Below are 12,039 nucleotides of genomic sequence, written 5' to 3'. Positions count from 1 at the left end.
TGGTGTTTGAAAATCGGGCTGCACGTATTCTGGTTCAGACTGCATGAATGCGGCCGGATCGTGTTGTCCCGGTTCGGATGATAACTTCAAATGAGACGACACAGCATTCTGTAGATTATAATTGTCGGAGACACACATTGACTCATTTATAATCTGTGATCCAAAAATGATAAAAAAACTATGATCCAACTTTGTGAGGTTTCGATATAGTTGGTAAATTTTGTGATTAATATCACCGTCCTCTTTATTTAGAGGGCGCTTTATTGTCGACTCAGTGCTCTTCTTTCCTGAGTGCACGTGTACACGGTGTATGTTGTACACACTAGAAGTCATGGGTGCCCCGCAGCAAAAATAAGTATAACCACTGTTTTTTTTATACGCACCCAATATCTCCAGTACGCGTTTCTCAATATTGCGGGAACCCGTAAAATCGGATTCTAAGAATTTTTTCACAAATTCCACTCGGTTAGATGTTAACATATTAACCACGTACATTTCAAGGATGGCAACCACTACGCGAGCAATATTTTGGCTAATATTTAGAATTGACAAGATAACCGCTCTAATCTCGCGAGGTATTCTTGTTAACACCTGGTTTAGTTCCGTCGTCACGTAGTCCCCGATCTCGCGCACTACCCTTTCGACTAATTGAAAACTGTCGTCATTCCGATATGCGTCCCAGTAAATGTCAGGCACACGGGATCCTGCCCAAACACTTTATTATAAACAAATTGCATGTACATCTCCATAATGCGTCGACATTTTTCGCGTTCCGGCACGCCATCCTCCTCGGTCATGCGCTCCGTCCCCCAATGCGAATGAATATGGTGGACTTCATACAATATCGGGCACCACTTAATATTGCAACATTTTACCAAACCAGATTTGGTGTTTATTGCAAAGTTTTTCTCTATTTTTAAGAGATGAAATCTAATAGTAGATCCTCGGATATCTGGGAATTGTACAGTGTCTGCGGCGGATTATTAATGGTTTGTGGTGTTTGAAAATCGGGCTGCACGTATTCTGGTTCAGACTGCATCTGTTCCGACTGCATGAATGCGGCCGGATCGTGTTGTCCCGGTTCGGATGATAACGTCAAATGAGACGACACAGCATTCTGTAGATTATAATTGTCGGAGACACACATTGACTCATTTATAATCTGTGACTCGGATTGAAGCGAACGCTGCTGCGATTGATCTTGATGGTGCAGATGGTGTTGAAACCAAGTTTCTATTTGTCGTGGTTGGTAGCTCATGCTGGAGCGCAGGCTTGTGGCGTTTTTTCTGTTCCATTTCTATTTTGGCGCCCTTCCAAATATCCTCTGACGTGCTTGTGCTCCGGATGCGACTAGCTAAATAATTTTCAGTTATTAAAAAATTCGATTTGCCAAAAAAACTATGATCCAACTTTGTGAGGTTTCGATATAGTTGGTAAATTTTGTGACTAATATCACCGTCCTCTTTATTTAGAGGGCGCTTTATTGTCGACTCAGTGCTCTTCTTTCCTGAGTGCACGTGTACACGGTGTATGCTGTACACACTAGAAGTCATGGGTGCCCCGCAGCAAAAATAAGTATAATCACTGTTTCTTCTATACGCACCCAATATCTCCAGTACGCGTTTCTCGATATTGCGGGAACCCGTAAAATCGGATTCTAAGATTTTTTTCACAAATTCCACTCGGTTAGATGTTAACATATTATTAACCACGTACATTTCAAGGATGGCAACCACTACGCGAGCAATATTTCGGCTAATATTTAGTATTGACAAGATAACCGCTCTAATCTCGCGAGGTATTCGTGTTAACACCTGGTTTAGTTTCGTCGTCGCGTAGTCCCCGATCTCGCGCACTACCCTTTCGACTAATTGAAAACTGTCGTCATTCCGATATGCGTCCCAGTAAATGTCAGGCACGGTATCCTGCCCAAACACATTATTATAAACAAATTGCATGTACATCACATTTTACGCGTTCCGGCACGTCATCCTCCTCGGTCATGCGCTCCGTCCCCCAATGCGAATGAATATGGTGGACTTCATACAATATCGGACACCACTTAATATTGCAACATTTTACCAAACCAGATTTGGTGTTTTTTGCAAAGTTTTTCTCTATTTTTAACAGATGAAATCTAATAGTAGATCCTCGGATATCTGGGAATTGTACAGTGTCTGCGGCGGATTATTAATGGTTTGTGGTGTTTGAAAATCGGGCTGCGCGTATTCTGGTTCAGACTGCATCAGTTCCGACTGCATGAATGCGGCCGGATCGTGTTGTCCCGGTTCGGATGATAACTTCAAATGAGACGACACAGCATTCTGTAGATTATAATTGTCGGAGACACACATTGACTCATTTATAATCTGTGACTCGGATTGAAGCGAACGCTGCTGCGATTGATCTTGATGGTGTTGAAACCAAGTTTCTATTTGTCGTGGTGGTAGCTCATGCTGGAGCGCATGAAGTGTTCGGCGTTCAGGGGTTACAATGATAACACAAGAGTCGAGTAAATACTGAATATATTGGTAGAAAGCGCTGGCCTTATATACTAAGGTTTTAACAGGTTTAATCGTGTGGAAGTTATGGCAATGGTCATTAACCATTGTATAGCAAATTACAGTAAGTCAAGGTTTATGGCATCGTTAACTTAATGTTCTGTAAAATAGTAAAATACAAATATGGGAGATAGGTATCAAGTATCAGCTGATAGCAGCTGTGTATGAACTGTGACTACACTACAGCTTTCCCATTTTATTTTATTTTTGAGACAAAAAATATATAATAAAAATAAAAAAACCAACACAATTAAACAATATCGCCTCCATCCCAAAACTCATCCATACCACTAAACAACGACTCTAAGTCCACATCACTGAACTCAAATAATTCTCCACCCAAGTCGACAGCCTCCTCGATGGCCACCGACAGCCACTGCATGCGCGCCAAATCACGTGCCAATAACGCCCATCAGGCGTTAGCAGGTGATCGACAACCAAGGGCTGACCGTCGGGACCCACCACACGTAGCTTCGTATGTAAGGAAGCCTCGAGATGGGGCGCGGGATTGTTGGGGCACATCAGGTGATGCCCAACAGGCGCGTCAAAGATACTAATGTACTCCACCTCATCCGCCACAGTCCTTATTGCGGAACAATAAAACGCCACCCCGTGTCGCAAACTGAACGACTGACATGCCGTAAATGCGGCATGCAGCGTCACGTCAACATCCGAAACATTCACCAAATAGAAAGACCTGATGATATTAATGATCGAAGAACAGTTCCCAACAAGAGCAAGGAAGTGAATAAGTAAATCATAAAACCTCCCCATTCCGACTGCGACTCTTCTATGATGTTATTTTCCAACATTTGTTTTATTTGTCTATTTATTTCTGATTGCTGTGACTGAGGTAATCGGTAGGGTTTAGTATATACGGGTGATACGTTGGGTTTTAAATGTATTTTTTGTTCATATAGGTTTGTAGTATTTAACAAGTCACCCGGCAGCTGAAAAATGTCGACATATTTTGCGCAAATGCTGGCAATGGAGTTGCTTTCTTCATTGTTTAAGTTTGTGAATTTTAAAAGAGAATAATGTAATTTTACTCGGTCTGCGTTATTTTTACTTGTCTCATATGTGAAACAATTATAATCACGCAATGGTTTTATTTCTGGTGTGATATTGTTTAAAGTTACGTCTTCTTCACGTGTGTTTAATATTTTAACAGTTATCTTCCCATTTTTGCTATGTGTTAAGGTATTGGCCAAAAAAATTCCTTCCCCAATTTCGCTTGATAATACGACGTAATCCCGTGTATAATTTGTGGGTAATTTTACAATAGATTCACTTCTTGCGGGTAATTGTATTTGATTTGAACTAATGGTTCTGTTATTGTCATATTGTAATGTCAATGGTATTGTAATTAATTCGTTGTTATTGTTTAATGTGATTGCTCCTTTTTCGTAATTTATGACACATTTGTATTTTATCAGAAAATCTTGCCCAATTATTCCGTCGACCTGTAATGGTAATTTTTGGAATACATGAAATTCATGCTCAAATGATTGGTTTTCACTCTGCAAGTGTAGAGTAATTGTATTGTATGACGTTATTTTCCCTCCGACTCCGTTGATATGAGTCATCTTTGGTACCATGTGTCCGCGAGATATTAATGCTGCGTCGTTCGTTATCGCGCTTAGACTCGCGCCTGTGTCAATAAGCCATTTGTGCGTTGTACCGTTTATCGCAAATTGAACTGAATTCATATGACTATCTAATATCAGGATAGTTTTATTTTATTCATTTTAGGGATAACAAACAACTATACAATATAATGTTACATTTAGTGTTACAAATTAAGATTAACTTAATGCATAGCCAACGACATTATCCACGAATTATGCAATGAATGCGAAACGAATTACTACAAATTATGCAATGGTTGGCACAAAAAAGAACAGTTAATTATTTGATGTGGATTATAGGTACTTATATAAACCGGGACTAATTATATGATACGTTAGTATAACGTCATGCCTTATATAACTAATAGGTTAATGAAAAGAAATTAAATGTTAACTTAGAACAGGTGCAGATACAAAACTTAAACTAACTTAACTAAAACTGAATTTCAATTGGGGGTTTTTAAGGGAATCTAAGATAGAATACCTAAAGTTAGCCTCGGGTAGGTGACATATATCTAAGTGGGTAAAGTGTTGGTTATACGTAGTAAGGAGCCTGCGGAGAGGCGCGCGCGCGCCGGCGTTGGTGCGGCACGGGGCCACCGCGAACAGCCTGTACGCGCGCGTGTCTCGGCGGTTAACAGTTCTGGGCACTATATAACATATTCTATTGACAAGCTGTGCACAGTCGAATTTGTTGTGACAGTCCATGAAGGAACATTGCTTGAAGGAAAATGCGTCTATTTTTAAAGAGACTAATCCATATTTGGATGTTAAGTTACTGTACGTTAATTTGCTGTTTCGGAACAGTTTATAGTTGACACTTTTAAAGAACTTATATTGTATTCTTTCAATAGCTTCAATATATTTATTGTAAAACGGGTCCCAGATGGTGCTTGCATATTCAAGCTTAGGGCGAACTAGACTGTTAAATAAATAACTGTATGTAGCGGCTTTTTTAAAGTCTGTAGCTGTCCTTGTAACAAAGTGCAACATTTTATAACCTTTGGAGACGATCATATCAACATGTTGGTCTAGGTGTAACTTGGAGTCGAGAAGTATTCCGAGATCTCGCACGTGGTCTACATGTTGTAAAGGCTCATCACATAGCTTGTATTTATAGCTATTTTTATTTTTGTTTTTAGTGAAACTAATTACGCTGCATTTAGAAATATATATTCTAAGTTATTTGTATGACAGTAATCGGTCAGGCGATCCACGTCATCTTGTAGGAGTCGGCAGTCTATTGCATTCGTAATTTTACGATAAATTTTTAAATCGTCTGCGTACAATAAGATGCTAGTATTCTTGAAACAAGTTTTTATGTCATTGATGAAAATATTGAATAGCAAGGGACCTAAAATGGAGCCCTGCGGAACCCCAGAAGTAACCTCGACCACGTCCGACCGAAAACTATTCAGCACAACTCTTTGGGTTCTATTCGTAACATAAGACAGGAACCGTCTGAGCAAATTACCGCGAATGCCATTAAAAGCTATTTTATAAAGAAGGAGCTTGTGGTCGACCCTGTCAAACGCTTTGCGGAAGTCGGTATATACCGCATCCACCTGAGCAGCTCGATTCATATGTTCAAATAGGAATTCAGTAAATACCATTAAGTTAGTATTGGTAGATCTCTGTCTTATGAAGTCGTGCTGCTCAGGTATGATTTGGTTGTTCACAAATACGCTTAAAGCGCCATGAATAAGTTTTTCGCATACCTTCGCCAGTGCACACAATATAGAGATAGGCCTATAATTTTCTATTTCCTGTTTAGATAAATTTTTAAATATGGGGATTATATTAGCCGATTTCCATATAGGCGGGAAAATTCCTTCTTGCATGCTTTTTGTAAATATGATATGTACAGGCTTTGCTATGGAGTGTGCTGTTTGTTTTAAGAATATAGAAGGCAAACCATCTGGCCCTGGGCCTTTTGCGGGATCGAGAGTATTGAGTGAGGGCTCGACTAGTTCAATTGTAAAGTGCACATCAGAAATGACATCACAACTATTAGAGTAAAAAGAAGGCGGTGACCAAGTGTTACTATCAAGCGTGGATGGTTCATAAACTGAGTTGAAGAAGTTAGAAAATAGGTTACATATTGTATTAGGGTCATTAGAACATTGGTTCTTATAACACATTTCAGATGAAATGCCGATTTTATCTTTACGATTATTTATGTATGTCCAAAAATACTTTACATTTTTTCGTATGCTCTCTTCTATACTTCTCTTGTATCTTGCAATACAGTTAGTACATTCACTTTTAAACCTGTCTCTATAGAGGGAGAAAATTTGATAATCGGAGATATTGCCATAGATTTTCCATTTTATCCAAGCTTTATTTTTGTTTCTGTAGATGTGTATAAGAGATTTGGAGAACCAGACTTGAAAATGCTAGCTTTTAGGTTTGGATTGGGGGACATGAGTTTTTATAATGTGGTAAACTTTTTCATAAAAATTATCTAGCGCTCATTCGGCTGGGACATCGTTAAGTATGTGGTCCCAATTTATTTTATCAATTTCTTTATTGATAAGTTCGTAATTTGCCTTATAAAAGTTATATTTCATTGTAGGATTAGTCCTCATCGGCGAACATTTTATATCAATTGGTACAGTCAGCGTCAGAGAGACGTGACCCCCCTAATAGCAGTATAGAAACTGTACAATAATTTCGTCATCACAAGTAATGTTTGCGTAGCTGTGTGGTTTCATAAGCGGACTAAAGATCCTAAGAAACCGGGTTCGAGACCGATCAAAGCATTAGAATCTTTTTGGTTTTTTTCTTTGTTAGTTTTATTATCTTTCTGTATTATTAAGTTAAGAACTATTGAAAACTGAATACGGGTAATATCAAATTTTATAGTAGAAATAGGAAAAATTTAAATAAAAACAATCTTAAAAACACTGTATTTTATTGGTATTTTATTAACATTAAGCACAAGTCATTACACCAGTTTCTTTTTTCGAACTGTCAAAACGATATGGCGCTGTGGAATTTATATGAAACATTATAAAATGACGTCACGGTCAATTTACCTACTCTTTATCTTATAGTTCTATACGATTTATAAAATAGAAAGTGTGACTAAAAATAACTTAAGTCTACGGCTTCATATTTATTGTTATGGTGCTTTATTTCATGTTTGGTTGTATAATAATTTATTTTAAAAACAGTCAACATCCCTATACTATACCAATATGCGTTTAGTTTGGCAGATATATGTTTGATACTTCTATTTTACATTATATAAATTGAACATTTATGTTGCCTAACTATTAATAACTTTGCATAAGCATATTTGTCTTTTAATAGTAAATAAACAACAATATTAGGTATAGTGTGAGGTAATTAAAATTGTGGTATGTTACATGGGCTGCGATTATAGCTGTCTAAATAAGTAATAGCAAATAATAGGAAGGGAACCGGAGGGAAAATCCCTAGGATACTGTCTACTGAATATAGGCTAGTGGCTGTCTTTGCCTTACAACATCAGAATGATTGAGTCATGCATGAAAGTCCAGACAGGATATATTTTGAATATCGAATCTCGCGTGATTAGTAGTTACCACAGACCTAGAATCCGCTCGCGCTTGACAGACAGCTTAAGTGTGCGAAAGGGAAGCCATCACGTATATGAACATCCCATGAGTGCGAAAGAGTCGGACTACCAATGAGAAAACGTAACCACTTTTGAGTTTGACGACGGCCGCTGACGGCCAAGAGCGTATCACGGTAATTTTCAAATTGAAAAATATACACGGATTAGGACGAAAAGTATTAAATAAAGTAATTCAGTGAAGATGGTGTCTTGTAGTGTGCCGGGTTGCAGTGTCACAGGCACAGGGCCAAATAATCCAAGCAAATACTCGTTTCAGAGGATTTATGGTATTCCGAGCGAAATTTTCATAACGATATTTTGTCAAATTAACAGCGTAAAAAGTGTAAGAAGCCGGTTTATACAGTTCATTATAAGTTTTTCTTCCTTTGTGTGCTAATATTTTATCATATTAGTCGATAATTTAAAATATTTTGTGTAAAAACATAATCTGTTACTTTACGCTAGGGCTTGACAAAATGTTCATATGACAGTATCGATAACTTGTCGGTATATCAATAGCTATGTAATTATTTCTTCACAAGACATCATTAAGATATTAGCTTTTATAACCGACTTGTAATAATAATGAATGTAATACCTTTTTGAAGGTGCTCATGTTTAGCAATAAATTTAAACTTCACTTTCCAACACAGTAAGAGTTACATTAAGATAAATCTGCAAGGATTTTGATAGCACACGCAGTGCAAGTGTTATTTATACGTCTTAATGTCGTAGAATTTTTACGTTTAAAATAACACATTTGAAAAAGTAGTCGATAAAGCAATCAAACATCGACAGATTATTAATAAGCAATAACAATAATATTTAAGCAAGTAATTTCTAGACGCTATCAAAACAAAAATTATCTTTATGCATTAAAATTAACGTATTAAATGCGTTTCTTAGGTAATCAGTCTCTTATAATAAACTTTTTGGTCATAATTGGACGGTGGGCCATCTTGGGCTTAGCAAAACTTAATCTATCAAAAAAACAAATAAAAACTTTATAAAACATAAAAACAACATTTTTCCTCTGCCTATTCTAACATTTGTTTAAATTTAAACAACGAATAACCTTACAAATTGCAAACTTTTTTTTTTACAATTTTAGTGGGCCTTATTAGGAGTATAGAAAAAAATTAGTGAAATAGGAACAAAAATAACTAACTTAGGTATTTATACCTATACCTACGTAATTACACGCAACTAACAAAAATCAAAATTCTTGTAGGGCCTTTTAGCTGCATTCTGGACATGAGAAATCTTCTACATCGTTCTTAGTTAGGCCAACACATTCTTCGTGGAACCATGAAAGACAGCCAACGCATTGTCTCATATCTGCGACTCGCTCAACTTTACAAGCTCGGCAATACCACAGTTCAGTCGTATTTTTTTTTTGTTTTTTTTGTCTGTAGTTTTAACATTTACCTGTTTTTCTTTAATCTGTTTTACGATTTTCTGCTTTTGAGTATTTTTTTCAGTATTGTATCTTTTATCGGTTTCATTTATTTTAGTATTCCTTCTGCTTCTAGTATTTGGTTCAGTATAGTTTCTTTTATCACTTTGGTTAATTTTGCCATTTCTTCTGCCTCTAGTATTTTGTTTAGTATGATCTTCTTTATCATTTTTGTTCATTTGGTTGTTATTTCTTCGGCTTCCAGCATTTTGTTTAGTATTATCATTTTCGTACGTTTGGTTATTTTTTCGACTGTCAGTATTTTTTCCCTTGGGTTTTGATCCCTTTTCTTTCTTTTCTTGGACAGCATCAAACAAATCTTTAGTAACTTTTTGACCTATATAATTAATTGCTTTTCGCCTAGGTTTACTTTTAACGGTAGCAAAGTTAGGCGTTGGTATAAGTTCGTGAAACGGAGACCTCTTTTGTGTGTTCTTATTAGCTTGTGTTAAATTTGATAGTGGTACATCATCAGAATCATCAGAGTTATGATCCTCTGTTTGGATAGGTTGTGTCTGTTGATCTGTGTGAGCAGCTGTTGCAACAAATGGTTCTAGGTTTTCTTCTCCCGATTCTGATGATGTATAGATCCTATAGTTCTTGGCAGAATAGCTAAAGTGTTTATGCACTGCGTTTATATCAATATTTTCATCGTCTGAACTTGATGTAGAAGAATTTATCACTGGTCTTCGTAGGGAATTCTGTCCTAACCCAGATGTGCCGGGAATCGGAGAACGAAACACTGACATCCTGTCCAACATATTATTATCTGTTGTTGTAGGTTGTTCCGCAATATCATCAATTGTAGATTCAGAGGAGGAACTGTAGTTAACCAATTTCCTATATGCATATGTTGGTGTATGATTCTGAAGCTGAAGGGGAGATGGAGATAAATATCCAGACAACGGCTGAGGCAGAGGCTGAGGCTGTAGTGGACTTGGTGCAAGGCAAGTATCAAATATATCAACATTTTCAGCTATTATTGATGGCGACATGCAACCACTTTCTTCACAATCCGTGTCCGAGTCATTATTGTGATGCACAGCTGAATCTCCAAAGTCAAAAGCTGCTGGAACAACTGAGTTAGAACTAGTTTCATGCAGAACAGGCCGCTGAGTGAGGATAGAAGGTGCAAAAGCCTCTTGAGGAATAGCATTTGGATTATAGGGATGAAGCCCAGTAGCTCTAAACCCGTTTTTTATATTGTCTACCATACTTTTGAGAAGATTTTGTTAAAAATCTTGCCTTCGTAAGCTTGCGGTCTGGATGACGATATGCGTACAGTAATACTTCTTCGTCCCAATAATGCTCGTACGATTTATTGACCGATTTATCTTTGGTTGCAATTCGTGTGTGGTATTTGATGGTAAACAATATAATACCATGTTGTGTTCATCTGCAGCATCCACAATTCTAGCATCAAGGTGAGAAGCAGCTCCATCAAAAACTAGTAAACATTTCCCGGGCGACTTACATTTGCCAAGATGATGGATAAATTCAATGAACAACTCAGTAGTCATGGACCCTTTTGGTGCCATTCTGACTATAGTACCATCAGGCAAATTGTCGTTGTATTCCGGCTTTAACCTTTTGCCTTTAAATAATATCATAGGTGGAACTGAATTCCCTGAACCGTTGACGCACATAGCGATTGTTACGTTTTCAGCATGTTCCTGTGCGATAAAGTGTACTCTCTTGCTCCCTTTTTGAGCAAGAACATGTTGTTGGTGGTGCAAGGTTAGCCGGCAGCCCTTTTCATCCATATTATATAGACGTTCTGGATGTTGAGGAATATCTAACTCATCATATATATTTTTGATCGCAGTAAAATGTTGTTGCACTATGTATTTATTTAATTTTTGAGCTCTTGCGGAGTTCATAAACTGTGCCTTGCGAACAGAAATTGCAGGATTTCGTTTTAAAAAATTATTTAGCCATTTTCTACCTGCGATGCATTTGTTGTCATTGAAAGAATTTGGTATTCCATGCGCGACACAAAATAAGTAGGCCTGCTTTCTTACAATCTTGCGGGTCAACGGTACACCTACTTGAGCCAGTCGTATTATTCGTCTTGCTAAATCATTTTCTTGGGCGTGAGTTAGTGTTGTTGTACGACCAGTTCTTTTTTTGTCATTTCCAGATTTTAAATGATTTCTTAAAGTTCTTCTTGGGATACTGAACGTTGCTGCTGCTTTGCGTTGTGACATACAGCGCTTATTTACAGCTTCAATGGCCGATTTAAGTTGTTGTTCAGTCCATTCACCACGTCGGTTCTTATTGGTTTCCATTTTGTGAAATCTAAAAACAAATCAAACTTCAATTTTAAGATATGACATTAAGTTTCCGATCCCTTTAGTATTTGGCGCCATGAAAAGTATTAAAAACATTACATTGATTTAACCAAAGATCTGACCCACAAAATCGAAATCGCTAAACTATGCATCGTTGAAGAGTTCTGTTCTGATTATCATCAACAGTTCCCCTTCATCAAATGCGACAGTTTTTAATAAAAATGCTTGATTTTCTGATGAAAATAAAAAAATCCCTATACGCATGCCTTTAAGATTTGAGGAGTTCCCTTGATTCCTCATGGATCCCATCATCAGAACTCTAGCTTGACAAAAATGTGGCTTAAAAACTTAACTTGCTTAACAAACAAAACGAAGAGGACAAATTGCCAAACGTGAACTCTGCCTCGTTGAAGAGTTCCGTTCTGATCATCGTCAGCAGTTCCACTTCATCAAATGTCACTTTTTTTAAATGAATACCTATGCTTGATTTGTTGTCAAAAAC

General features: G+C 37.3%; 1 pseudogene; it reads right to left on the bottom strand.

Annotated features, from left to right (window-relative positions):
- Positions 1-8,632: 8,632 nt before the first annotated feature.
- Positions 8,633-11,534, bottom strand: LOC134654714 (uncharacterized; annotated as a pseudogene).
- Positions 11,535-12,039: the final 505 nt, after the last annotated feature.

Source organism: Cydia amplana, chromosome 15, assembly GCF_948474715.1.
Source record: "Cydia amplana chromosome 15, ilCydAmpl1.1, whole genome shotgun sequence".
NCBI lineage: Eukaryota > Metazoa > Arthropoda > Insecta > Lepidoptera > Tortricidae > Cydia > Cydia amplana.
Note: the sequence above shows the minus strand (reverse complement) of the source record. Positions and strands in the feature narration are given on the sequence as shown.